Below are 27,973 nucleotides of genomic sequence, written 5' to 3' on the forward strand. Positions count from 1 at the left end.
GGTTGCTTTATGTTTATTACTTTCTGGAATCACTGAGAGGAGAATGATGTCTCTAAAGGAGAGTAGGATTCAATCTGACATCTGCATGTTGTGTGTTCCTCGTGGTTGCTGACTTTGAGAAGTGGAGATATCTGTAATATAAACATTTAATGTCCATTTAGTCCTAAAACCACCGTCTTTATTAAGGGGAGACTTTATCAAATCAGTATGCAAATATTTAAAATGAGTGCTCTGAAGACTTTGCCAATGCAAATAGTTTCCAAGCGAAAAAGTCACACAGTGGCTGTTGTGATTGTGCATGTCAATAAACACCTCTTTCTGCATCCTAAATTAAAAGATAATATTTATTGTAGTTAAGGTATTGTACAGCATGAACCAAAGGCAATGGGTAGTTGCAGAACAACTTCGAAATAATTTTAACACCTATCAATGTTTTAACTTTTTGATAACATTATTTATGCATTGAGGAAATAAAATAATTATATTTCATCCTGCAGGTGCAGAAAGAAAGATGCATTATTAGGATAGGTAGTCATCAACATCCTTTGACAGAGTGGCTGTATTTGTTTGGCTGCCTTTCTGGTTCTGCTGGCTTTAAAAGTTGGACCACTGCTGACCCTGCCTTTTTTTAAAAGTGAAGGCCATTATAATGAGTTCCTAAGAAGTACTGTTGATGTAATACTGCGGCCAAAATTCCATGAGACTGAAGTGTACAGGAATTTCGGTGTGGTTTTTTGCGGCTATGGAATAGGAGATAACGCAGTTACTGATATGAGTGAAACATTTTCCAAGGATTTCTTTTCCTATTAAGCCACTTTTACCCAAACAAATTCTGCCTGCTTTTAGCAGGTGAAATGTATTTCGGGGAATGCCCACAAGGTGTGGCGGTACCACGCATCTCCTGTGAAAAATCATGTTTCTCTCTTAATCAAAATGTAAGGAAATACAAGCGTTTAAAAGGTCTTGCACACATTATAAAACCAAATGTACCAAAACCAAATATACAACACCCAGATTGCCTTTACTACATACATTAAAAGAGAAAGGTTTTGCCTCCGAAATGAGTTCACTTTAGTTGCCTGTTTTAAAGCATTGAGTTGAAGAGATTATGCTGTTCTGTTTAAATAAAGGTACATACCCATAGTAAATTCTTTTTACACAAATTGACGATTTTTATTGATGTTTTGCAGCCTAGATGTCACTGACTGCCTTGTGCTAATTTAGCACATTGTACACCTCGTTCGAGGTGCAGTTTGTCGTTATGCCTCTCACCTAATTAATAAACTATTTCCATTTTAATAATAATACTTCCTGCCACGTCCGCTACCACCTCTAATATTACCAGGCTAGCAAACAGCTTTCCAGATTGTCCAGGCTCCGGCAGGTTCCTTAATACTTGTGCTCAGGAAATGAGTGATCCACGTCACGTTGTAGGCTAGAACAGAAAATTGTTACGATATGGAGACCAGGGGAAGGCTGCATAAGAACAAGCATTTACAATGCAATGGTCTCGTCCTGATTAAAGTTATTGGCATTGCTCATGACATTATTTTAGTTTTTAAAACATAGAAATAAATGGCATTGTCATTTACAATGCCAATAGCACCCACCCACACACAGAGCCACACGCAGAGCCACACACACACACAGAGCCACACACACACACACAGAGCCACACACACACAGAGACAGAGTCACACACACACACACACACAGAGCCACACACACACAGAGCCACACACACACACACAGAGCTACAGCAAGGGGTCAGGAGAGCAAGCACAGCGCCGGGGGCAGGAGAGCAAGCACAGCACAGGGGACAGGAGAGCAAGCACAGCGCCGGGAGCAGGAGAGCAAGCACAGTGCTGGGGGCAGGAGAGCAAGCACAGCACTAGGGGCAGGAGAGCAAACACAGCGCCGGGGGCAGGAGAGCAAGCACAGCGTTGGGGGCAGGTGAGCAAGCATAGCGCCAGGGGCAGGACAGCAAGCACAGCGCCAGGGGCAGGAGAGCAAGCACAGCGCCGGGGAATTGTGTCAGGAGAAGAGAGGTGCTGCTGCTACAGAGTGGGAGGTGAGGTGGGGTGGGAGGGGTGTTCTGGGTGGGTTGCAGTGCAGACGATAAAAGACAGAACGGGTGGGCGGATGCGTGGGGAAGCTGGCGGGCGGGGGTTTGCTGGGGCTGGGAGTTCGGAAAAGGGCCCAAGGAGGGGGGGGGGTCGTCTTGATTGAGGAAATAATTGCATCGAATAAGTAGATGGATGGGATGCGGGCAGAGGGGAGAAGGCTGGGGCAGGGACACTGCAAATGGTAAAGAGTGTGGGGGTGGGTATTCACCAGAAGTGGCGCAGGATGGCATAACAAGGCCAAATACCGTTAAGGAGACTCCCGTCCCTGCGTAGCGTTCAGCAGACAATAACGGGCGTGGGAGCCTCCAAGGCCGCAGCAGCAGAGAGGGCGGGGTTACCCGGTGAGAGAGTGCAGACACCGCAATACAAAGTGTGCACCGCAATGGGTTCGAACCTGTTGCAGGGTGCAGGGGGGGCACGTGGTGTGAAGGTGATCAGTGAACCCTTGGGAGGCAACAATGTGCACAAAAAAGCGTGGACGGAGTCCTTTGTTAGAATTGCGGGATTGACTCTTTGTACAAGGTGCTACACCTGTGGGTAGAAGTGCTGGATGTGGTTGTGCTGTCGTTGTGCAACATGGTGGGGGCGACAATTGTGCAGGGTGCAGGTCCAGTCTGCATACTCTTGGCCTTTCATCCGACTGAGCCGGGGGGGGGGGGTCGAGGGCAGTGCCGGGTCGGATGCGGTGCTTGCGGCCGCTCGGGCGGACAGAATAGGGCGCATTGGTGCGGTCTGTGTGGGTCGGGCATGGCGATTAGAGAGTGCGGGGAGATGGCAGCTTTGGCGGCACGGATAGAGGACTCGCATTGCTCAGAAGGGGGTTTGGGTCACACGCTTCCTCGTTGGGGAGTGGGTGGGTTTGAACAGGCAATGCGGGGCCCTGGCCTGCTAATGTCTGTGGCGTTTTGCATTTTGGGGGGGGCTCAGTCGTGTCCCGTTTGTTGACCTGGTTGGTGTGGCAGAGGGGCGTGTCCGGGTGATTTCTTGGGAGGCGGCCGGCTGAACATGGAGCATCGCTGGTTATGCCAGGGTCGGAGCCCGTGGGGTGCCAGGCGGCCGCGCATGCAGGGCATGCAGGGCCGCCTTAGTAAAAATGGGGCATTTATAAAGCCCTTCGCCCGCTCTACACTTCATGTAAAGTAGTCATTAAATGCCCCCAGCGTAACTTAAATGCCGGAATGGACTTGCCCCCATCGCCCTTGACTGCCATAGGTGGTGATGGGCATCGAAAGTGCCTAGCGAGGCAGCTCCAAAGGGCTGTAATTGAGGTCCTGGTAGAGTGTACAGCGCCTTGAAGACCAGAGGCACTGTCCCGTTGAATTGTACTTTGGGTTTGGGGCAGAAGGGGGAGAGCACTTATACAAGAGGCCCTTCCACCCAAGGAGTAAGTTTGCAATTCGGGGTGGTCATGCTGGGCACGGAGAGACACGAGGACACAGAGGGATAGATGTGTGGAGAGGTGCACAGCCTGCGGCGGGGTGAAAGGGGGGCGCTTGCGAATGGTTAGAGGCTTGTTTAGGAGTGCGGACACGGGGCTAGGGCTCCGGAGCAGAAGATGTGGTGTAACAAGACAGGGGGCTATACTTGGAGCTGGGGCTCAGACGTCTGAGGGACGCGGGGCACAGAAACTGGCACAGGAAGAGGCTGAAGGGAGATGGGTGCAGGGTGGGCGCTGGTGAGGGGAGGGTACCCGGACTGCGGGGGTTGAAGGAAAGTGAAGGAGTGGGGGGGGGCACTAATTAGGGACCATGGCAGAGGCAGCGTCGGGTCGAATGGCAGCGTAAAGGAGGGAGGGACTGGGTTTGGAGGGAGGGGGCCGTCCAGGAGAAGGAATGCATAGAGATAAGGATATAGGAGGAGATATCGGAGCGGGCGAGGGATGACCAGCCAAACGGTGTAGGAGCGGGAGGAGGGGGAAGTCGCCAGGGGGGTGCGTTCGCCGTAGAGTGCCCGCTCGGCTTTGTGTGCCGTCACGATGGTCTGCCCAGTTCTGCAGTACTTGCGCCCTGTTTGGGACTATCTGCAGGATGGTCCAGTGGTCCCTCCCTCGCACAGTTATATAGCGCAGACTTTACCCGAAGGTGTCGAGCGCGTCACAATGGGAATAGGAGGATACATGGAAAAATTACAAGTGAACAAATTACAAAAGGAAAGGTTGGGATGCATGGGGCAAAGGTGACAATTGTGAGCGAATAAAAATACAAGGGGTCGGTTGGCGTGGGGGGGTTGCGGGGCGAAAGGAGGAGTGAGCATGGAGAAGTGCCGCCAGGGAGTTGGGACCCTCCTCCCACCCACTGTGGAAGTTAAATAAGGGGGCAAGTGTCAAGACAACAGTGATTCGATCAGGGCTGCCAGGGTGCCTAGCAGAATTTAACTAGGGGCAGTGAGGGGGGGGCATGCATGGGGGGATTTGTGCATGGAGCGGCCGACGTGGTCCGGAAGCGACTGTTCGCAGGAGCAGATATTGAGGGAGGGGACTGGTGCGTGAGTTGGAGGGGCGTCAGGCACGGGCCTTTCATCCTTCTGGGGCCGATTGGAATGGGGGTTTACTGCTGCGGGCGCTGGGGGGACAATGCGGGGGGTCGGGCGCTGTCGGGAAAGGTGATTGCAGTAGAGGATGTGGGAATGGCCGAGGGCGATGGGGGCGGGGGGTGCCGCATAGACAAGGGTGACAGTGTGAGTGAGCGGAATACATGAGGTAGCAAACGGTGCAATACAGGAGGAAGAGTGACATGTGTGCAGGTTACGAGAGAGAAACAAAAAGTACAATTAGAGGTATAATACTGCAATATATGGCAGACACTCAAGAACAAGAACTAACGTTACGTAGGCGATGGTAGCACTTGTGCAAGTATCACAAAAAAAATATGTGAGAGGTAGCAAAGAGTGTATTACAAGAGGAAAGTGGCGTGTGCAAGTTACAAAAGAGTACCAAAAGATAACATGGAATACATGCCCACCTGACGAAACGACGAAAACAAGAAACGGGGCAGTGTGTGCTCACGCTGCCTGCACGCGCCAGTCGGCCCTCTGATTGGTTAATAAGGAACACCAATCAGAGGGCCTACTGGTGCGTGCAGGCAGCGTGGTGAGGGGCGTGCTCTTTCCTGATGACGTCAGGGAGAGAAAGAACACAAAAAGCACACCCCTCAGTCTCAAAAAGACGGGGCTTAAGTGGAGTTATGCCCCTCTCCTCCAATGGCTGCTCTCCGTTTAGGAAGCCAGCCAATGGAGAAGAGGGGCAGGTTCAAGCCCCCATACACTGTTTACATTAAATCTCGACTGTGCGAACACTGCTGTGCAGTGTAACGCTAGCCCGAGACTTAAAAAAGCAGCGAATATAGAAAAGGTTTCAGCGTGGTTTGTAACTTGGCACGTTGTTGTCCGTTAATCGAAAGTAAGCTAGTTGTCTAGCTTGCCTAATTTATTTTTGAGGTGACAGTCTTCTGCGAGATTTGTTTTTATATGGCTAAAATGGGAACATCGTAGAATACAGAATAATATTCTTAAACTTTCAAGTTTAGTTTAGTTTTACTGGTAGAAGGACTGACATAATTTTTAACAACCATTGGCATAGCCAATAGGTCTCGCCTTTGGGACCTTATAAGAATTTAGTTATGCAGCTCAATATCCTTGGTGCAACAACATTTACTGTTGCATGGCTAAACACTTGTACAGTCCCAAAGGCGAGACCTATTGGCTATGCCAATGCTTGTTTATTTTAAACATATGCTACAAAAGAGCATGCCACGAATTAAATATGGTGGCCAAAAGTTTCTAATAAAAATAATGAAACCATTGTTTACAACTTTTTTATAGACCAGTATGGGTGCTTCCTGGCCGGCAGGTGTAATTAGAACAGTTAAAGAAAACCTTTTTTTCACAGGAAAATAAAACTCTTATTGGCTTAAAGAAAAGATAAACCAGGGTTTGAGTTACTGACATAGCTTACATAAACGACAAAAAAAAACGGCAACATGATAAGGAATGGAAATAAGGAAGTATTTGCCAGTGCTGGGCCACCAGCCCTGGTAAAGAAGGGCACAGTTATGCATATCTGTTTAGGCAAAATGCGATCACTCAAAGTGTGTGGGGCAACGGATGAAATGAGCTGACCTACAGCCCCATGCTATGACGAAAGGAAGCAAAATGTGAACGACAGATGAGCAGGCCAAAGGATGAATTTAGGCGAGACCTATTGGCTTTGCCAAAAGCTTTCGCGTTAGCGAGACCTATTTGCTCTGCCAATACTTGTTTAATTAGTGGATGTTTCCATTCTCTTGCTGATTCGAGTATATTATTTATCTTTTCTTCATTTGAAACAAAAAAAGCATTGTTTAATTCAGTGTTTTTTGAAGAACTAACGCTGCCAAGGGATGTTTTGTGGCGGTGCCCCATAATAATGCAAAGCACTGTACGATAAGTCGAGGGTACACACAAGTAGATGTCGTCAATCCACTATTGAATAAATGAAGAGACTTTTATAAAGCGCAACTGTTTCTTCAGAAGAAGCTTCCTGGTGCCTGCAAGAAGACGGGTAGGAGCGTAGGGTTATTGCTCGCCGAACAGCACCGTTTTCAGCTGAGCTTTAAACAAGCTTTCTGAGGGTGTAGGAAGGAGGGCGTACCAGAGACTCGGTGGAAGAACAGTAAGGAATTTGCCCCCTGCTCTGGCTCTGCGATACTCAGGGGTGCACAAGAGGTTGAGATTAGAAGATCAGAGCGCCCTTGCAGGAGAGCAGGGATGAAGCACGTCTTGAATGTATCTGGGACCTCTTTGGTGGAGGGCTCTGTCAATAAACTGTAGAGTTTTTCATTTTTTCTGGTCTTGATGGTTAGCCAGTGTAGTCCATTGAGCACTTTTTCTGAATGACTGCCGTTTTGGGATATTCACAATAAGCCTTGCTGCAGCATTTCGTACATGCTGCTGTCGGGCCCGTAGAGTCTGGGAAGCACCTAGGTAAAAAGTGCGTTGGTATAGTCCAGTCTGGAAGTGATGAAAGTGTGTACAATCCCCTTCAGGGTGTCCTTGGCAAGTATTTCAGCAACTTTCTCGAGGATTTTAGCAGACTCAAACAGGTGGCAGACATGACCTTTACCTGGGGATTGAAGGAGAGGGCAGTATCCATCATGACCCCCAGGTTCCTAATAAGCGTAGAAGGGATGGGGGCAAGTCCTAAGTCAGAAAGCCAGATTCGCAAGACGTCAATGAGGTAGGAGGACCCAAATGTCAGAATTTTCGTTTTGGCCCAGTGTGGTTGTAAACAACTATTATGCATCCATTGAGCTGTGGATTTGGGACAGCCCTGAAAGTTCCAAATAACGGTGTCATCAAATTGATGGAAGGATAGCAGAAGTTGCGTATCGTCCGTATATGAGACAATGTGCATGCCCCCAACTTAGTCCTAGTAGGGCCAGAAAGATATTGAAGAAGTTTGGACGTAATGATTATTTTTACAGTGTGAACACCATCTACCCTCCCAAGAGTTTCGACCCCAGAGAAATACTTGTCCTGGTGTAATTTTTAGATAGTGGAACACATTCAGCCGCACCTGTAAGTTGTCTGCTTTCGTCCTGAGCAGCAACGTGCAGTCGGTGAAGGGGCTTATCAGATTCAAGCAGGTCATTACAAAGGCCAAAGTTTAGCGGCCATCAGGCCTCATTTTGTTGGTGTATCTTGAGTTGGAGCTTTCAGGAGCCTCACACCTCAATGCAATGGAAGGGAAATAAAGACAGACCGCTTATCTCTTCCCAAGTACTTAGGAGAGGCTTGCTTTTGACTTTGTTCAGTCCCTGTATTTAAGAGACATGCATGTGCTGTAAGAATGTCAGATGTGTTGGTCTGTAACAAATGTTAATTTAAATACCTCAACTTTGTTTATTTCTTTTATAGTGCTAACTATCCCAATGCAGGGTGTCAGAGCTCTTTACAACATACGTACATATTATACATTGACAATAAATAGTGTGTCAATCAGTTTACTGCATATGTTACATAAAACTGTGAGGGTTACAAGGTGTAGGAGTCACATGTTTCTTCACAGCTCACTGTGCTGTATTTAAAGGATTACATTTATGAACTGCAAGTAAAAAAAGAATCTCTGTATCTGATAGAGACTACTATCCGCAGATTCCTTAACGTAGAATGATCCCCCAGGCGTGAGACTCGGCTCGGAAAACTTTTTGCCACAGCATCTATGCGTGCAGGGGGGACAGCACCACGTGACTCCGCCCGACGTCCTCCACGTCCGTGACGTCAGCGAGGACACAAGTCCTATCCTGGCACACCTACGTCAGTTCTTTTCTCTTTCCTCGTGCAACGCAGATACGGTTGAGCCCTGGCCTGTTTTCATGCCTTCTATCCCTTTTTTCACGCCTTCTATCCCTTTTTTCACGTTCAGTGGAACAGTGTGCGAATGCCTTCGGGCTTCAAGACGTGTCCCTCTTGTGCACGTCCCATGTCGGCGAGGGACCCTAACCCAATTTGCATGTGGTGCCTGGGTGAGCACCACGACTCGGAGAGCTGTGACGCCTGCCAGCACCTTAAGCCTAAGTCACGGCGGGAGCACCGGATGAAGTTGCTGTCGGCGTGCTTATCCAGGTCGGTGTCCTCTCAGCATCCGTCTCCCACCTCGCAAGCAAGGAACCGCTGGTTTCACCTGCGACATAGTCTTTCGCCACGGCCCCTTGGGCGTGGCTCACCGGCTGGTAGGTCCTTCAGTTTGTCTCCGAGGCCTTATCCTCTTTCCGCGGCAGGCGCCGTCTCCCCCTAGGACATGTGCACCCGTCTGTCGCCTCCCTATCCATCGTTTCCTGGCGCGGAGGCGACTAGGGCCCAAATGACAGCCTACGCTGTGGCTCTACAGGCTTCTTTGGCCCTTTCTCCACCTCCTGAGACGTCCGTGGATCCTTGCCTTGCGCGGAGACTTCCGCTGAGTCGCCGGTGACTCTGGCCCCAGCGCCGAAGGTTTCGGCTCCAGGTCGTTGTAGAGTGGTGCCGTCGAGGTGTGGTCCTTTGGGGCTCCCCTCTTCGGCACCTAGCATCCCTGTCTTGCCGCAAATCCCTATGGTGCTCTCTTTGGTGTCGCAGGTGATCGCCGGGACCCCAGGCTTGTCCCTGGGTCCCCCTCGGCCCTCTGAGCAGGCAGCTGCCTCACCAGAGGTTGAGCCGGCGCTGCTTCGCCGCCAGGGGCCTTCCTCCCCAGCTCCGGTGGAGTCACGGGTAGAGGCAGGGACCTGGGGTACTTTCCCGAGTCCCCCTCGGTTCTCGGCGCGGGTGGCTGCTCTGTCTGGGGCCGAGCTGGCGCCACGAGTGGCCACTCCGGCGCCGCCTGATGCTAATCAGGCGCCGATGGAGGACTCCACGGAGCTGCGCCGGGTTCTGGATTCATCTCCTGAATTCCCTTCGTCTCCTGAGGTCTGTCATCTGTTGGTGTGTTCCTCCCCGGAGACACGGCGCCGTGTAGTTGCCTTTTCACCGGCATCTTCTATGGCAGGCTCTTCGCCGTCCCCACGGCCAGAATCCTCCAACCCTTCTTTCCCTGGCTCGCGGCTGGCTTCCCCACCGGCCTCTCTGCCTTCCCCTGAGACCCTCTGGTCCCTCATTTCTCTGTGGATCCTCCTCTATGCCGGGGCTGGCCGCTTACCCCTGGAATTGGCTAGGGCGGCACAGTCTGCAACCGTCACCCATGGAGGAATTGCTTTCACCTCCGCTGCGCCATACTGAGGCCAGTTTTGCCTTTGTTCGGGCTATTTTCACGGCTGCTGATTTTCTGAGGATGGGTGAACCTGTCACTCTATTTACTACAGACAACCTCTTGGAGATTCTCCACCAGGGCTCTGGTGGACGGGAGTTGTTCCTTCCTTTTGAAGCGTCACTCCATAATTCTCTTACGGGGGTTTGGAGGCGCCCTGCCACAGGTGAGCCGGTACCTCTGGCGCTACTGCACCGCCATCCTCCTGCTCCGCATGACCCGGTCTGTCTTTCTTTCCACCATTCTACTCAAGGCGCTCTACTGCGTAATGCCTTTCCATGTTTGCCTGTGGTGTTGTTCCCTCCGTCTCGGGAGTCCCGGGGCTTAGATTCATGGGGTTGTAATGTCTTCGCTTCTTACTGTGCTGCTTTGAGAGCGCTTAACACTTTGTGTGTGTTGACCAGGGCTACTTCTAGCCTGTGGGGCTCTGTGGAGTCCCTTCTTTCTCTTGTCTCTCATGAGGGTGCCTGTGCTGATCTGCGGGCCCATGTGTTGAATAGTAGAGAGTTGGCCGCGTTTATTCTTCATGCGGCTTTGGATGAAGGCGATGCTATTGCCCGTGCTATGGCCACTTCTGTGGCTTTCTGTCGCCATGCCTGGCTATGCAATGCTGTATTTCCTGAAAATATTAGGGAGCGTCTGGTCAATACTCCCTTTTGACGGGGTTCTGCTGTTTTAATACTCATGCAACCTCAGCCATCCAGCGTCTTCTTGTGGGGGTTTGTTCTCCTCCTCCTCAGTAGTTGGTTTGTTGATTCTCTGGGTTTAGTGTGAGGTGTTATCCCACTGCTCCTGGAATCTGGTGTGGGGTGAACGTTACACTTTCTGTGAGAGATACTGTACACTCCGGACCCTGAGTTGGCCCACCTCTTTTGTTGGCTGATGGTTCAGCCCCCGTTGACAAGAGTGTTCGTTTTGGCTGCTTACTAAGCCTTCTGTGATTTTTGCCGCAGGGTGTCTAATTTTTTCTCTGATACAGGTTTTCTTCCCTAAGAGTGGTTCCCTTACTTCTTGGGCCTTGTCCTACCCTACGTGGGGTATTTGTAGCTATTGGATAGCCTGTCTTATACTGGGAAAGGGTGGATTTCCCCTTGCGGGTTCCCTGCCCTTCCTGGGGTTGCTGTATGCCGCGGTGCGTTTTGTTGGGCAGCTGCAACGTTGGGCGGTGTTCTGCCTCTGGTTTGCTGTTGGCCTGGTCCCCTGTCTAGAGTCCAGAAGGGTTATTTTCCTGTGTTGATGACTTGGTTCATCCTACTTGTTTCTCCTCTTGTTTTCCGGGTGGTTGCTGGTTGGCACCCAGCGGCGCCCGCCGGTTCTTCTGGTCCACGGCCAAGGGCCTTGGAGTGAGGCCTGGCGCCCCTGCTTCTGGTTTATCGGGAGTTTTATGGGACTATGTTTTTCTCTTCCACCCGCCTTATTACTGGGGTGCTGTTCTGTCTGCTCTGTTGACGTCCAGCTGTGATGAGTTTGGCCGCCCTCTTCACTGGGTGTGTTCCCGGTGGAGGGCTCTTGCCTTCGTTTCTGCTTTCCTCCTTGGAGTCTCTGGGTTGCTCTCCTTCCTTGGCGCCCCTCTGCGTTGCCTGTACCGTTTTTGTTTGGTGGAGATCCCTGGTACATTAGCTGGTGGCCTCCTTGTGCATTGTCTGTACCTGGGGCTTCCGGTGGAGGTCCCTGGTACATTGACTGCTGCTCTCATTTCCTATTGTCTGTCCTTGGGGCTTCCTTTTGAGGTCCCTTCTACTTTGGCTAATGGTTTCCTTTTGTGATGCCTGTACCTGGGGCTTCCGCTGGAGGTCCCTGGTACATCAGCTGCTGGCCTCTTTTTGTATTGCCTGTACCTGGGGCTTCTGATGGAGGTCCCTGGTACAATGGCTTATGGCCTCCTTTCATATTGCCCCTCCTTCTTCTGCTTGGTGAGGGCGGGGCTGCCGCTTGTTGTTGTTGTGACACTTCCCCTGTGAGGCGATGTTCACCACAACACTGAGGTTCTAGTCTGCTTGGGGGGGGGGGGCGGAGGCTGGGCTCTGTCCCCTGTCCCTGTGGCTTCTTTCCTTTGTTAATGGCACTTCTGCCTTTGGCAGTCCTTGGGTCAAGGTGCCTTGGCTGGTCTCGACTTCGGTGTTAGGGAGACTTTCTCCCTACTGGTGTTGTCTGAGGTTGACTGGTCATTGCTCTACGTTCTGACCTTGGTGCCCCTTTATGTTCCGGGCAGTGGCTGCAGACTTCTTGGTCTGATGTGTATTTTCACATGCTTCTGCCCTGGGCAGGCTGTTGTATTTGTTTGCAGGATTGCTTTCCAGTAGTGGTGCCCTGTTCTTTCATTCCAGATCTTGGTGCCTCAGTACCTGGCTCTATTCTGGATGGTGCTGTTCCTCACCATTTGTTTCTCTCCCTTCTGTTTAGCGGGGTTTTTCGCACACTGTTCCAGTATTCTCACAGTTTTGTTGGTAATGGCTCAACGTTGTAGCGCGGAAAAATTATCCGAAGAAAAGTGACGTAGGCGCGCCGGGGTGGGACTTGTGTGTCCTCGCTTATGTCACGGACGCAGAGGACGTCGGGCGGAGTCACGTGGTGCCCCTGGCATGCAGGGATGCTGTGGCAAAAAGTTTTCCGGGTCCAGTCTCACGCCTGGGGATAATTCTACTTTATGAAATCTGCAGCTAGAATCGTCTCTACCAGATACACCGTTACGGAAGGTAAGTAACTCATACGTTAAAAGCATTAACCAACTTACCTATTTACATAAAAGACAAACCTGTTATCTGCGTGTTACATAATGTGCTTTGCAGGAGGCATATTAAGGTTCTATGCTACTTTGATTCAAAACTGGGACTAGACAAAACCCAGATCTCTCAAGCAAATACGTTAACCTCCAGAGTTATTTTGCAATTAATATTATTCCCTAAGATTTAGTCGGCACACAAAGGACTTGCAGCAAATACCTTAACCCCATAAGATATTTTAAAATGCAAACTTTGTAACTAATTAAACAGATCAGATTTACTGCTACCTTTCTTCTTGTTGCCAAAAGCAGAGCTTTAAAAAATAAATGTAAAAATGGAGATCTAGATTTTGCGTCAGACTTGCGTCACTTTTTGGCAGAACCCCGATGCAAAATGGAATTTGTTCAATATTGTAATGTTCTTAAATGTACTCATGCTAGTCCTGCTAAACATGTGTGAGGTCTACAGATCTGATGTCCGTTCTTGTGACACCATTTCCTGAGATTCCACGTGCGATGTCACGTGCCGTGATGTCACTTACTGTGATGTCACACACCACGATCTCATTTGCATACCACCTACCTTGGTTAGTCCCCCCACTTCTTTTTTTAGGACTTGTGCCCTGGGTATAACCCTGCACAAAGTTATACGCACACCAGTAAAAAGAAACTAACATAACAGGGAGTGAGCTCTAACAGCCTAGAACAATCCACAAAGCCAAAAAACTGACTACATAGTTGTGATGAAAATAAATGTTACCAAGGTGAGTTTTTTATTTTCTGTTTTAATATTTTCATTAAACTTTTTGTTAGACTTGCCTCTTGTATCTTTTATCTGCTAACTATTACCGCCTTAAATAAGGATTATGAAATTCATTTCCTATTTTGAAACTGGCATTACATCCATATTCCTCGTCAAAAATCCTCCCTACTCGTCATCTGGCAAGAACCAACACACTCCTTACTGTGAAGTGAATCAAATAATGGAATATGGCCTGTTTCTCCACCATGAACGTGGGCTAGACTAAAAATTCAACTGCTCCACATGATCTTTTCTGGATTATTGCAGGTCTCTGGAGAGTCATATACTGAATACTGTGATTACGCCTCCTGCTGGCTCAAGCTGCAGTCTTAAGTCCCTCCGTAGCCACACTCTTGTGTTTTAGCAAACTGAATGGTTTAATGCTTTTGGCAAATCGAAGGCTGTAGTTTGAAGAGGACATATGTTACGCATGCTACAAACTTCCAGTCTCTGCAACCACACTTTGATAGAAAGGATTAAGGGGAGGACAGAGATGGCTGAATAGATCCATTTCCTACTATTTATTTGCCAGGAGGTCACAGTAAATGATGGCATTGGGATTTGTCACTTGTGTGGCATTGTGGGCAGATTCTGCTGTTATGGGTGGCCCCCAGGAAATAAACGTGCAATGCAAAAGGAAACTTAGGAGGAAAGATTCTTCTTCTTTGGATTCCTCATCCTCTTCTTTTCCTAGAAGGCAGCACTGGTGTATGCCACCTTAGGGTCTCCTTGTTTATCCTTGTGACTGTCAGACGATAGGTTGAGGGCAGTTACCTGAAGTACCCTTAATTCATAAGCGCTTGTCCTAGAATGCCAGTCTGCCAATTACATGGCGTGGTCAGTGTGAGAATTGAGTGGGAAGTCCTTCATAAGTAAGGACTATCCTAGAGAGTTAGTGGAGACTGTTTTAAGGTCGCAGAAACGCCTGCTTAGCAGGTCTGTTATGAGCGTTGGCCATCTTACTAAAAATGGTGTTAATTGAAGGGTTTGAATCCGCCAGCCTGTGGTACTCCAGCTAGTTTGCTATTTTTGCAGAATGGCATTACACTAGATTTAACATCTTGAACAGTTCTGTTTCTCTAGGCAGATGAGGTGTGGCGCCGCGGCCAGGGCGACTGACGCTGGAATCTGGGGACCACGGTTCGATCCCCGGCTCCGGCGGCAGGTCAGCCCAGCACCATGTGACTCTGGGCAATAGCTCGCTTAATCTTCCCGACGGCCCCCCAGCGCCTAGAGACCCTTACGGGTGATTGTGCGCTTTACAAATGTGGACTTTACTTTACTTTATGTAAAAGGCTTCAGGGAGCTGTGGGATGGAGTCATGGAAGGGAATACATTTGTAATCACCTTAGAAGCTGTCTGATAATTCCCCTTGTGAACACACATAGGGTACCAGCCTGGGATTTACTGCTGGTGCTAAGAATCCATCAATACCAAAGGGTTCTGCCTCACAGTGGAAAACAATATTGTTTAGATGCCTGAGCATACAATACACCTTTTCTGACATGCTACGGTACACACTGAATCTGGGCCGCGAACTCTGGGCCAGAAGAGACTATAGATTTTTGACCAAGCTGTATCTGTGTTTGATGGGGATTCTAAATTAAGCTGCCTTTGTGCTTAGTGGGACGCAGAGTGCTTGCAAAAGGGATGTCAGTGTTTTGAAGATTTAGATGGAATTTTACCATGATTGGGATGGTGAGAGGAGAAATATTCAAAGTCAAGCTGAAAACACCACGAAGTATGCAGTGATTAAGGGAGTTGGCTATTGTCAGTCATGGGGAGTTATTGAGTTGTGGGCAACTCCTATATTTAGTTCTTGTTAGATACAGAACTAGTCAAGTATTTCTGAACAACCAGTGGGTGGCGGTGGAATTAGAGGATTCATTTTTCACCCCAGAAATAGAAACTCCGTATCTCCATTGGTGGTTACACAATGCCTGCGTACATTGGAGGAATCATGATTACACTAGAATAGGTGATCTTTTCGTAAATGGCAAGTTCCTCACATTTCGGGAGGACGAAGATGTGTTCCAGGTAGGTAATGGTCTGTTTCCACTCAAAATCACTCAGGATATTTTGCATTCATTTTCTGATACTCCTCTGTTGGTTACTACTTTAATACCCTGCTCCATCTATCGAATGGGGTAAACAGTTTTTTGGATATTTCCTTGTAAAACATCCAATTCGGGTGCTAACGGTTAGACGGGATACTGGGTCCTAACTGTGGTGGTTGAAGTTGTGTGACACAGGTGTCCTGGGTCCCGCCTATTTTGATTCTATAAATTTGGCAAATTACATAGCTCTGCACTTGACTCAGTGCGAAGGGCAGCGAGCTGTCAAAGGGAGGTAGTATGGTGGGCAAGATTTCAGAACTCAACAGTCAACCAACAGCCATAATAACATATTATCCAGCCCAGTGCTTATCTGATAAGCAAAAGAAATATTGCATGCTATAGTGTAATACCACAACATGCAATTAGGGGAATCGGACACAGGGTTGTAATCCTGTTTGCGATCCACAGTGAGGTGTTGCACTCTCTCCTGCAAACATTCCCTCAAGGACTTTAATCCCTGATGCATACCAAAACATAAGTCATTGATTAAACAGAGGTGCAGTCAGCAAAAATTTACTCCATAAGTCTAGTTGCACACAGCAGTTCAGTTCCATTTTCTTACTTCAAGGTCACCTGTGTAAACGTTTCAAGATCATACACCAGAACTGTGTCTGCTTCCTCAGTCTGTCTTTCCCCACACAGTTTAGAGCCCTCAGTTACATGCTGCCTTTTGTTGCATTTCTGGTGATGTGGGACAGACATGTATTGTTCTAGACTCTTGCAAAATCAGTGGCTCTTGGAATGCAGAGGCTGTAGACATGCTCCGAACTTGACGGCTATGTGAGATCAGCGCAGTAGCTCAAACATCAGCACTTACTGCAGTTGCAGCTTCTCTAGAGCTGGTGTAGATGGGATACTTAAATGGCACGTGAGGTGTCCAAAATTATCTTGAACAAGCAATCCTCAGGAGGGACGCGCATCAGGAGGCCGGTTATAGCCTCCAGGATTGGTGGTGCACGTTACTCAATCCCAGCGACAACATAAGAGTTGCTTTGCTTCTAGAGTGCATTAGCAGGTCTGCACATGGGGACTGAATTTATAAATTTAGCTTGGGCTGTTTTAAGTTTCCAGTCTGGCTATGTGAACAAGTGGATGTGTTTGCGGCATGGTGTGGTGTCTGGGCCAATCAGGCTCTCATCTCAATAGCGACAAAGAATTTTGCCTCTAAATACGACAGTGGTAGCATCCAACTCTCAGTCCCAGGGAGGGATGCCAATTGTAAATAATACTTGCCAATTTTAAAAGTCTTGACACAGGTCACGGGAATAACTGCTTAGGGAGACCTCTCCATGGGTTGCTCCTTTCTTCGGTTCCTTGTAGTCAGTTACTTTTTCTGGCAGCTACCCGTGTGGGACTTCTCCTCCTGTACATTGTCTACCCCTACAGAGCCAGGCACACTCCTACCCTCGCTCAGCAGGCACTCAAGCTCCAGGCATTGGGCAGACCCTTGGTCCCTCCAGCAGAATGTGCAGACTTCTGGTGATGTTCTCTCACCTCCGGGAGACAGCTTTGGTCACACAGAAATCCTTTGAGTACTCTGGGAAGAACTTCCCTTCCTTGGTCATGAAGAACCTTGAATTGAAACAAATTAGGGTGTTTTGTTTTACTCACACTTTCCAGATAGGGGATGTAGATCCACTCTGTAAGATTTCAGAACTAGTTTGGTTTGATATCTTTCAAATTTTATTTTCTTTCTCAAATAAAGCCTTATGTGAAGTGATTACTCTCACAGCTGGTACGAATAGTGCTGGTTCCAAAACATGAGGACAATGAAGAGTAAATTCTCTGTACCTGGCTGTCATCGTCATTCCCGAAGCAGTAATCAAGGACATACAAAAGGGCAGTGCCTGCCTACAAACGTCTTCACCTTGAACAGCAGAAACTGCAGTCCCGTCCCTCATCTTGATCAGCCACCAAATGGTTCCTTCAAATATAGCTGGACTGTGTATTAGACCAACACAAACTTCATAGCATAAAGACTTAGTCCATGTATATCATCAGTAGGTGTTGGTGCGTTTTAGCTAGCTCACAGTACCACATTCAACCCTCAGGGTAACAGATGTTGTTGACAACCTCAAACATGACACTGATTCTCAAGGAACCCATAGAAACAGATCTAACCCTTTCATTTGCTCAAGTTAAACAGAAGAAATATACAAGAATACATTTATTGAAATGATCGTGTTCTTGCAGAGAAAGCATGAGCAGCGATTATTAGAAAGACCAGACATGTTACTGTAATCAGCATTATTAGAATGGTAAACAATATGAACAATTCAACCATGTTAATTGTTGCTAATATTTGCTTACTCCCATCTGTATCTAACACTATAATAAAGAGAGCATAACGGAAGTACCCTCTACCAGATCATTTGGGATAACCTAACCGCCATGCATTGGTCTTAGATGGCAGGAAGCTGTCGCAGTGAACAGGTTATCTTCCTTACCAGGATGGAGGTCGGAGTTAGCAGGGCTGCATCTGTCACAGTTTGCAGTGGTTCTGTGATAATCCCAGCATGAAAATGCTCATCTCCACAAGCTTTAGCACTGAAGCTGTATATATAATAAAGTACTGCTCATCAAACTGTGGTGGAGGCCCAGAGCTGATCATTTGATTTTGTCTAGCTAAAATGAAGTGTCTCCTAACTGGCACTTTAAGAAAAGAAAACAATGGAATTGTGTTCATATTGTGCGACCCTGGAACTAACTGTACAGACTACAGGGTGTCAGTGCCTGACAGAGATGCACATATAGCACATTCATGCATTAGTGTGGCAAGGGACACCACGAGAAAGAGATGTCAGCAGTTTTCTAACAAGGACCTAATTGATGTTTTAATGGTAGCCATGCCGCCATCCTCCTTCCCTTTAGTGTGGGTCTCCTCCCTCTAGCCACAGAATTGCAATCAATACACTCCAACTGCCTGGGGAAGGTATTATCAGCCCTCAATCCTGCATCATGCTAAACCATGGGCCATCCAGACCGGTTCTTGCTGGTCCCAATACTACAACAGCTACATTTCTGCCATCATACGTGTACCCTACGCTCATTACACATATATGTGCTCAACATGCACATTAAATGTCAGTATAAGCAAATGGTGTTCACATAACACCAGAACTTCAGAAGGGAGGGGTATTAGTAGACCACAATGTCCACTTTACGCACTTTCCAGGTCCCCCAGAAGCCTCTCCTGTTCTAAGGTGGTTCCTTTGTCATTGCAGGTCCCACAGGGCTCCTCGTTGAGCCCCATCTTATTTAATTTGTACATCCGCTCTTTGTCAGACATCCTCGTGTGGTATGGCTTTGGAATAATACCATACGCAGACGATACTGCTGCTGCAGCCGACTCTCTGAGGGCTTGCCTGTCAGAGGTATCTCATTGGATGACCCTCAACTGCCTGACCTTAAATTCAGGTAAGACTGAGGTTCTAATCCTCGGCAAGCAGACCTCGATATTGTCCTTTGCATGATGGCTGGTGTCTCTGGGTCCCTTTCCATGGCCTAAACTCAATGTAGAAAAAGTGGGGTTTTGGTTTGACGACAAACTCACTTTTGAGAGTCAAATCACAGCCTTAACTGGCAGGTATTTTGGCATTATTACATCCCTCAAAAGTTTTATTCAACTTTTGCTTGTCTCGACCCAGAAGAGAGTGATGCAAGCTTTGGTAGTTTCTCAGCTGGACTACTGAAACATTTTATATCTGGGAGCTGCTCAGGTTAGGATTAAGAGATTTTAGCGTGTTCAAAACTTGGCGGCTCAACAGCCCTAAAGCTTGCATTTCTGGGTATGGCTCTTCATACACTGCACTGGCTCCCGGTGGAGAAGCGCCTCTCTTCCAAAGCCTTTCGCTTCTTTTATAGGATTTATAGGAAGATTGTATTGGCCTGTCTGCATCCTCTTACATCTTATTCTCCAAGGAGGTGCCTCAGGTCTTCTGATGCACTGCTTGTGCAGGTTCCCAGAGTCAAGAAAGATCGGTCTGGCAGAAGATCTTTCAGCTTTCTGTTGTTTAAACTCTGGAACTCCCTTTCACTGCTCCTGAGGCACTCTCCATCAGAAGCTCAGTTTCTGAAAAATCTGAAGACTTGGCTTTTTAGATAGGCTCTTCTCTTTGTTTCCTATTCCTCAGTTGTTTATGCCCTTTTAGCGCTAGGACACAACTTATAGGAGTAGCTATAAAGCTCAAATTCATTCAAATACATTATTTGTAACATGGAGAAGAGGAAATGGTCTGCCACACTGTACTTCATGAAACAGAAACTGGGTGTGATGCCCTCACCACTTCATATGATCTGGGACATGGGCAGTAGTTCTGTGCTCACTATAGGAGCACTCTTGGTATGCCCCTATAGGTCACAGATCAGTATCTGAGCCTTGAAGTACCAGAGACAGGCTTAGGTCTCTGTGCACATTCTAGATTAGTGTGATACCAGGGCCAATAAAAAGTTAAGATGCCAGATTCACATGCAGTCTGGCACTTTTGACAAGCATATACACCCATTCATCATGGAGGTGACATTCACAACACATGGTGTTTGAACAATTATAGATTACTTACTACTAATCTTTATTACTAATCATTATCTCCCTTGTCACAATCCTGACACCCCTATCTCTTCATGTTAGGTTGCTATGGAAACCCTGGGCTTTTGATGTACCAGGAGCATTAAGATCTGAAGTTGTTTTGGTTCTGCCTCCTTTTATTGGCATGATTAAGAAAAAAACTAAACTTAATTCATTCTTTGACTTAATTTGCAGTCTATCATAGCAGTAAAATTTTCAGAAACAAAAAGTGGCAGGGTACAGTTCGCTCACAATTGTGCATCAAAATATCGCAAACTATCCTTAGATGGTGCTCCAGGGACTAGAAGCGGACACTCAACCCCTCCAAATCGTAGACTAATATTTTGAAGACTAGTATTTCCAAATAGAAATAAATAAACGTGTTCAATGTTCAACTGCCCACCAAATGTTGTCTTGAATTTCTACTTTAATTTCAATCTTCAAAACATCCAACAGAAGTGTAACATGACCTTGTAGCCAGCACGTGTTTTGTTGCAAGGTAAATCTACCATTGACTTTGTCAGTGCCAAAGAAAATTAAAAATATCATTAAATTAATATGTTTCTCGTCTTCTATAACCTAATTGCTTATTAAAGGTGGAGCTATAGGGGGGCGTGGCCAAGCGGTGATCCAGAATGGCCGCGTAGAGCAGAGCTTCGCCACCTAACTCTCTTTGAACGTCTATGCGGCTGCATCATCCGATCGTCTAGTGGTGGTTCCGTGCATCGGAATATCTGCAGCGCCCATCCCGCTTATCTCGGCCCGCGCCCGGAGTCTGGAGACGACGATACAGGGACAGTCGCAGTAGGGCCTTCCTCCAGATTTGAAGCCGGGCCCACAGTGTTACATTCGGCCGGAGAGTGACGTAACATCACTCTGACTCTGGCGAGAGGTCCAGGACACAGATCCGCCGAAACAGCCAGCTGACTGCGTCATTTGATCCGGATCCCCGCTGCGATCTGCGGCCAGGTAGCACCCGGGGAAGAACTCCCCTCGGGGAGGGGCTACCTGCAACAGACCTGTCTCCGCGCTGCACACTACTTACCGGCGTGCAGTCAAGTCGCTCAGCGGAGGGTTGGGACGCGCCATCTTGTCCTCCCTCTCCTGCAGTGACGAACTTTGGCCGGAATGGTTGTGCCTTCCATTTGTGGACCCGCGAGTGTAGCAAACGTGCAAGCTGCACCCTGGCCTGAACGGGTGCGGTCCAGGGAGAACTTTATTATTATCCCATACAGGTGGGAGCCTTCCTCCCCTCCCCCTCCCTCTGGCAGATAGTAGGGGCACGGGATCACGTGCTGGCATCAGTGCAGAGAGCGAGATGCTCTGGCTTGGGGAAACTTGCGCCTCACTCCCGGTTACAGATTCGGCAACTGCGACTGCATGGCATGGCAGAGGAGTCCCTCCCCCCCCCCCCCCCCCCCCCCCCAGGGCGTTAACATTTGATTGGCCTCACCCTGCATGTGAAACCCTGGTGCCCGTGAAGACGGCATATTGCTGGCAAGTAACACATAACCGGGATCTATCCAGAAGCCTGCCTTGAGTCAGCGGAGGGATCCTGGGTGCTGGCTGGACTGCAGGATAGAACGCAACAAGGGGGCAGGGGCCCGGGGACTTAAAGTGGCGCAAACTAACAAACTGGACCGATACACCTTTCCTGAAGAAGCGCAACAGCAGTGATTGTCCGGAGGAACCCTCCAGGTTGGCCCGTGTGAGGAGGAGCAGGAACTGTCGCTGAAGGACGTGATGGACGCCGTCACTGGAGTCAAAACATCCCTTGAACACAAGATGGATGCAATAGCAATCGATGGGAACCTCGTCAGGGCAGATCTGGGGAGACTGAATGAAAAGGTCAAGCAACTGGAGATTACTGCCGCAAGTCTTGTCTGAGATGTGACGCAGCTTCAAGGAGAGGTCCACGAATTACAGACCTCCCGCAAAATCACAGACTTAAAACTTAATGACTACGAAGGCCGCCTGTGACGCAGTAATCTGTGTATTTTGGGAATTCCGGGGAGAAATCGGAAGGGCAGTCCCCTGAACTATTTGTGGAAGACCTCATCCTCAAACATTTACAGGGAGAGGTGTGGCGCCGCGGCCAGGGCGACTGACGCTGGAATCTGGGGATCAGGGTTCGATCCCCGGCTCCGGCGGCAGGTTAGCCCAGCACCATGTGACTCTGGGCAATAGCTCGCTTAATCTTCCCGACGGCCCCCAGCGCCTAGAGACCCTTACGGGTGATTGTGCGCTTTACAAATGTGGATTATTATTATTATTACAGCCTAAGGGCCTCAGCAAGTTCTTTGTTATCGTACTGGCACTTAGGGTCCCGGGCGGACGTCCCAAGCTGGGTGCTCCCCCGCGGCCAATGTTAGCCGGAGTTCTTAACTATCAGGACAGAGACATCATCCTCCAGAATGCCAGAGCAGGGTCCCCCCACCGCGATGAAAATGCAAGCATAACCTTTTTCCCAGACTTTAGGCAGAGGGTACAAAAGCAGAGGAGATCGTTCCTCTCAGTGAAACATGTACTCAGAGATAGGGGCCTCAAATATTCAATGTTATTTCGCGCACGTCTTCGGGTCGAGGCAGATGGGAGTACCTGGTTTTTTGAACACCCCGAAGCTGAGGCAGACTGAATCGAGCACCATGGGACGAGGGGACCGGGAGAGCACGTCGTAAGGGAGAGTGAAGACACTCGTCCTGCCTGAGGAGAGGGTCGTATTGACAGTTATGTTTGGGTTGAGTAATTGAAGGCGGGGGCGGAGTGGGTCGGGGTGACGGGTTTCTTGTATAAGGTCTTCATAGATGGGGACACGTTTAGGTGTGATGCACTCGGATCACTGCAGATGTACATTTAACTTGTTTGTGGTCAGGGTGGCGGAGCATCTCTTCTTTCCCCCCCTTCTCTTCTACTTTTAGTTCTTTACCAGGGCGACAGGCACTCTGCCGGTTTTTGATGGGCAGTTTTAGGCCCCGGGTGCAGGGCAGCGGGGTGGGGGTTTGTTGGGGTGGGGTGTTTTATTTGCGTGTTGTTACATCGGCCAATTCTGTGAGTAGCATGACTGACGCAATTCACTTCTCTATCAGACTCAATGCATACGCAGTGGGATAAGAGTGCTAGAATCCTGAGCTGGAATGTTAACGGGCTTGGGGACAAGATCAAATGAAGTATAGTCCTTCAATATATCAAGAAGAAGGCCCCAGATGTTCTACTTCAGGAGACACATTTGATTGGCAGTTCATGTCAAGCCATGTGGCACATGCTGGGTTCACTACAAGTTCAAGAGGAGTGGGTATAATGCTATAAAACATTTTTCCCCTTAATGTGGAGTCTACCTGGATGGATGACCGGGCCATTATATAAGTATCACTGGGTCCTGGGAGGGGCGCACTATCACTCTAATGTCTGTCCATGTCCCACCTGGCCTCCAGACTACCACATTCCAAGACCTGCGCACCACTCTCCTTTCATTACCTGAAGGAATGTTGATATTGGGAGGTGATTTTAATTCGGTGGGTTAGGGCACACTAGATCGCCACCCACCGCGTGAGCTGGGGTCTTCACATAGGTGGATGCTGGATTTTCTAGATGCCATGGGATTAGTGGATGGTTGGCGCACATACAACCCTGAGAGTAGACAATACACTATCTATCCGGGGGTTCACGGCAACCGCTCCAGACTAGATTATTTTCTGGTTCCTAGCCCCCAGATCTCTTACATTCATGAAATCGGGCACCTAGCTAGGGGTATATCCTATCAATCGCCAATATGGGTACATATACTCCTTGATCAGGTTAGAGTGGGTAGGGTGGTCCCGATTAAACCCTGGTATCTTCATGACCCCAAAATTCGTAAAGACCTCACTAAGACAATAGACACTTATTTCGACGAAAACTCGGGCACAGTAGACTCCTCCCAGACACTCTGGGAAGCATTCAAAACAGTGATTAGGGGGAAGCTTTGTCCCTTATATCGGGACAGAAGAAGGAACAACGAAAGGAGGTGTCTGCTATACAAAACGAGATCTACCAATTAGAGAGAGATGGAAGTGGCGACCACACCTGCCTCGCTCCACCTGTTACGCTTTAAACAGGAAAAATACAGGGCACTTGTGATAGAGAATGCTTAAATGCTAGGCAGACAAAAACTTGGTAGGATCTTTGACCTGGGGCAAGGCCGGGAAATTGATAGCTTGGCTTGATAGACGTGAGTGGGCAAACAGACTGGTACCAGTTCTTCATGACGTTCATAATGTTAGCATAACTGAACCCCAAGAAATAGTGAATCATTTTGCCAGACACTTTGACCTGGTGTATACTGCAGTAGCATCCTACACCGAGGACGAATCTGCTGAATTATTAAAGGACATTACACTTCCCACTCTCTCCTTAGAAGATAAGCAGTTATTATTTAGTCCCCTGACGACAGACGAACTAGCACAGGCGATCAGATCGCTAAACTCGGGTAAAGCTCTTGGCCCTAACGGCATCCCAATTTAATTAAATAAACTTAGCCGTGATAAATTGTCTCCTTATCTTAAAGAGATGTTTGAAGAAAGCAAAGAGAAAGGTGAACTGCCAATGGATCAACACATAGCCAACATAGTAACCATACATAAAGAAGGCAAACCCAAAACACATACATACAGTCCAATCTCCCTCCTTAATGCTGAGCCAAAAATCCTAGCTAATCGCCTAATTAAAATAATTTCAGAACTGGTGCACCCAGACCAGTCCGGCTTTATACCGCTTCGAAACACGGCGCTAAACTTGCGTTGAGTCCATGGGGTCCTAGGTAGAGCAGGCACGATCCTAGAACCAGCTGTCCTTGTTTCCCTGGATGCCACCATGGCATTCAACACTATTGAATGGCCTTACCTCATAGCAGTCCTTCAGAAGCTGGGGTTCGGCCAGGAATTTATCCGATGGGTCAGACTCCTATATTCGAAGCCAATGACACAAGTTTTGGTAAATAATAGAAAATCAGATACTTTTGTTTTGAGTCTGGGCACCCGTCAGGGATGTCCGCTCTCCCCCCTCCGCTTCGCTTTAGCGTTGGAACCCTTGGCGGCATGGATCCGCCGAGATCCACTTATTCGAGGTATGCGGTGGTCACTTGAATGAGAGGACCGCATTTCGCTCTATGCAGATAACATTTTATTGTATTTAACAGATCCCAAAAAGTCTTTAATTGCTGTCTTGGATAAACTGGAAGTGTTCAGTCGATACTCCAGTTTTAGGATTAACTGGACCAAATCCCACCTATATGTTCTTCAGGGTGACCGGCCGGCCTTGCCCCGCAACTTTCCAATTCATGTCAGTGTTGTGGGATTCAAATATGTGGGAATATTTCTGTCCTTAGACCCCACACTTCGGTATGAAAAAAATCTCCTTCCACTGATGCTTCGCTTAAAGCGAGACATAACCAGCTGGAAGTCTCTTCCCCTTTCTCTCCTAGGCAAGGCAGCTCTTTTTAAAATGATGTCCCTTCCCCGTTTCCTTTATGTCCTGCAAAATTTGCTCGACCTCGTCCCATTGAAATATTTTAAAGAAATTGAACACCTCCAAAGAGACCTACTGTGGAACGTGTCGCCACGCATAGCTCTGAGCAAACTCTCGTTAAAGTGGTATGATGGAGGCATCAGCCTACCGGACGTAAGAAAATATTATTGGGCTGCACACTTAGCTGCTATCAACCAGAGTACATACGTATGACTTGACAACCCGGGCTACCGTATGGATAAATGGTTACTTCCAGGAGGAAATTACAATAGCTCTCTTTACTCGAAACCTAACTGGTTCAGACTGACAGGCCCTACGGGGCACTCTGTCAAAATGTGGCACGCCGCAAATGGATCCCTCGGATGGGAGGGTAAACTGACACTCGCTACCCCTCTATGGGTCTCAGCACAATTGGGTGACCTGTGGACATCAAAGGGGTTTGATAAATGGGATTTGATTGGCATCTCGCAAGTTAATTAGTCATTAGGACTCCGTTACTCCTGAAGCACAGCCGGGAGGAAAACGCTCGCAATTATTTTTAAAAAGAAAATTTACTCACTGTATTTGCCTGTATTTTAACCTGCACTATCATTGATCCTGGGCACTTCTCCCCTCAGTGGTCCTCACTCAAACCCCGCGCTGCGGATTTTAGCGCTACCGGGGACAGAGGAACTCTTCGGCGCCATTTTGCGCCAAACCTTGGCCACGCCTACCACACTGAGGCCACGTCCACCCCGCCCCTGTTCCTTTAAAAGCCGCGCTGATCTACAAGCCGCGCATTAGGACTCCGTTACTCCTGAGGCACAGCCGGGAGGAAAACGCTCGCAATTATTTTTAAAAAGAAAATTTACTCACTGTATTTGCCTGTATTTTAACCTGCACTATCATTGATCCTGGGCACTTCTCCCCTCAGTGGTCCTCACTCAAACCCCGCGCTGCGGATTTTAGCTTTGCCGGGGACAGAGGAACTCTTCGGTGACATTTCGCGCCAAACCTTGGCCACGCCCACCTCACTGAGGCCACGCCCTCTTACACCATTCATCAATGTGCATTCCCCGGCCGCGCAGCGGACTAGCGCAAAGGGCATGCCGTCTGCGCGCCAAAGGCGCGCCTAAGGCAAGCCCGTCTGCGCCCGTCCGCGACCGACCGGGGCCCGGGGCAGTTCACCCTGCCCATCTCACCCAATACTCCTCTGCTGACTTGCTCGACCTACATGCCCCCTGGCCCCTAGCCCCGACTACTCGCACGCAGCTTGAGCACCTAGGCCTGGGTCACGCTCGAGACAACTTTCCTGAGCTTAACACCTGCACGGCCTCTGCCCCTCTTCAATCCGCTTCTCACTCCCCCCCCTGCTCATTACCCCCCAGTTTCGAGCTCAAAGTGAGCTACCTTAACACCCGCTCACTAGCTAAACATCAGTCGGAAATCTATCATCTTTTAGATGCCGACTGGCCCGACATACTGTTTTTAACTGAAACCTGGCTGCACGACGGATCCTCCCCCGATATCCTGGATGCCATCCCGCCTGGCTACTACATCCTCCAAGCCATCAAGGCCTCCGGCAAACCCGGGGGGGGGGAGTGGCAGCTATCATTAAGCTTCCTATTAGATTTTCCATCCTCACCGTACCCTCTATTACCCAGGTCGACTGCCTTGCACTTAGACTGGAATCCTCAGTTTCCCCCCCCCTACTTGTGTTTTAGTCTACCGCCCTCCTCAGTCCATGCCCGATTTTCCATCCATGTTCGGAGATCTCTTATCTCAGGTAGTTATTAACAACTCTAAAACTCTAGTCCTCGGAGACTTTAACTACTGGCCCCAGGATGAAAGGGAAAGCGCCTGTTCGGCGGCCTTCTCCGACCTATTTCTTAGCTTGAACTGCTGCCAACATGTGAACACTGCCACGCATTCGAAAGGCCACACACTGGACCAGGTCTGGACCTCCAACCTTGAGATCTCGCCCCCCCCCTCATATTGCCGTGTGTTTGGTCCGATCACTCCCTTATCTCCTTTTCCCTCAAAGCTCCTACCTGCCCCAGCAGGCCCCTTGTAACCAATTTCTCTGCCCGAAATTGGAATAAAGCCGACAACAGCCAATTCATCGACCTACTCAGTACCTCCCTTCCCCCTGAATCCGACTCAATAGACACTCAAGCCTCAAATCTTAGCCACTGGCTTAAGTCCGCCAGTGACGTGGTCGCCCCCCTCAAACGGGTTAAAATCAAACGCCCTCACGACGCTCAGAAATGGTTCATCGAGGACCTTAAAGTTTTAAAACTCGGTCTTAGACAGGCCGAGCGCCGCTGGCGCAATAATTATGCCCCCGAAACTAGGCTAGAGTTCTTAACCCTATTTAAAGGGTACAAGTCCTCTATAGCGCTAGC

At 48.7% G+C, this 27,973-nt stretch overlaps 1 protein-coding gene across 3 annotated transcripts in view; it reads left to right on the top strand.

Moving 5' to 3' along the window:
• CTNS (cystinosin, lysosomal cystine transporter) overlaps positions 1-27,973 on the top strand; it is a 385,893-nt gene that overhangs the window by 217,268 nt on the left and 140,652 nt on the right. The window lies entirely within an intron of this gene.

Source organism: Lissotriton helveticus, chromosome 3_1 (genome assembly GCF_964261635.1).
Source record: "Lissotriton helveticus chromosome 3_1, aLisHel1.1, whole genome shotgun sequence".
NCBI classification, from domain to species: domain Eukaryota; kingdom Metazoa; phylum Chordata; class Amphibia; order Caudata; family Salamandridae; genus Lissotriton; species Lissotriton helveticus.